The 1689-nt window shown below is 36.1% G+C and overlaps 1 pseudogene; it reads right to left on the bottom strand.

Moving 5' to 3' along the window:
* Window positions 1–1049: 1049 nt before the first annotated feature.
* Window positions 1050–1168, bottom strand: LOC120605090 (uncharacterized; annotated as a pseudogene).
* Between the last annotated feature and the right edge of the window lie 521 nt (window positions 1169–1689).

Raw genomic sequence — 1689 nt, 5'->3', positions numbered from 1 at the left:
TGATAGTCCATTGTATATATATATACCACCTCTTCTTTATCCATTTATCTATTGATGGACACTCAGGTTGCCTTCATACCTTAAACTATTGTAAATAATGCTGCAATAAATATATGGATTCACATGTCCCTTAGAAGTAGTGCTTTGGGTTACTTCGGATGAATATCCAAAAGTGGAATGAGTGGGTCCTTATTTGTCTCTTGTTTTAAAATCTATTTTGTCTGGTATAAGTATTGCTACACCATTTTTCCATTTTCATTTTAATAAAATATCTTTTTCTATTCCTTTACTTTCAGTCTGTGTGTGTCTTTTGATCTAAAGTAAGTCTCTTGGAGGCAGCATATGTAAAGGTCTTGTTTTCTTATTTGTTTGTCTACCCTATATTTTGATTGGAGAATTAAATCCATTTACATTGAAAGCAATTGTTGATAGATATTTAATTATTGACATTTTATTAATCATATTTTTGATCCTTTTCTTTTTCTTTTTCTTCTTCTTAAAGAAGTCTCTCCAACATATCTTGTAATGTTAGCTTTTTCTTGTCTGAGAAGCTCTTTATCTGTTTTTTTATTCTAAATGATAGCTCTGCTGAGTATTCTTTGTTGTAGGTCTATGCTTTTTATAACTTTGAATAGTTTGTGCCAATCCTTCTTGCCTGCAAAGTTTCTCCTGAGAAATCAGCTGACAGTCTTATGGGAGCTTCCATGTAGGTAACTGCTTTTCTCTTGCTGCTTTTACGATTCTCTCTTTGTCTTTAACCTTTGGCATTTTAATTATGATGTGTCTTGGTGTGGGTCTCTTTAGGTTCATCTTGTTTGGGACTCTCTGCACTCCTTGAGTTTGTATGTCTATTTCTTTTACTAGGTGAGGGAAATTTTCTATCATTATTTCTTCAAATAGGTTTCAATTCCTTGCTCTCTCTCTTCTTCTGGTACCCCTATGATGCTAATGTTGGAGTGCTTGATGTTGTCCCATAGGCCCCTTAAATTCTCCTAATTTTTTTGGATTCTTTTTTTCTTTTTCTCTCTCTCTCTCTCTCTCTTTTTTAATGCCTACAGCACCTGGTATTCCTAGGTGGTCTCCCATTCAAGTACTAACCAGGCCCAATCCTGCTTAACTTCCGAGATCAGACGAGATTGGGCACGTTCAGGGTGGCATGGCCATAGGTGGATTCTTTTTTTCTTGTCACTGTTCTGACTGGGCATTTTCTGCTACCTTATCTTCTAAATTGCTGAGTCAGTTCTCTACTTCATCTAATCTACTGTTGATTCCCTGTAATTTTAGTTATTGTATTCTTCATTTCTGACTAGTTCTTTTTTATGTTTTCATCTCCATTTTTATGTCTTCTATTTCTTTCTTAAAGTTGTCACTGAGTTCATCTACTCTTCCCCTAAGTTCAGTGAGCATCCTTATAATCAGTGTTCTGAACTCTACATTTGGTAAATTGCTTGTCTCCATTTTGCTTTTTCTGGAGCTTTGTTGTTCTTTTATCTGGGACATGTTTATTTGTCTCCCTATTTTGGCTGCCTTCCTGCATTTGTTTCTATGTATTAAGTAGGGCTATTATGTTTCCTGGTCTTACTAAAGTGGCCTTATGTAGTAGGTATCCTGTGGGTCCCTGTGGTGCAGCTTCCCTAGTTACCTAAGTCAGGTGTTCCAGGTGTGTCCCTTATATGGGCTGTGTGTGCC

Source organism: Pteropus medius, unplaced genomic scaffold (genome assembly GCF_902729225.1).
Source record: "Pteropus medius unplaced genomic scaffold, Ma_sr-lr_union100, whole genome shotgun sequence".
Classification (NCBI taxonomy): Eukaryota; Metazoa; Chordata; class Mammalia; order Chiroptera; family Pteropodidae; genus Pteropus; species Pteropus medius.
Note: the sequence above shows the minus strand (reverse complement) of the source record. Positions and strands in the feature narration are given on the sequence as shown.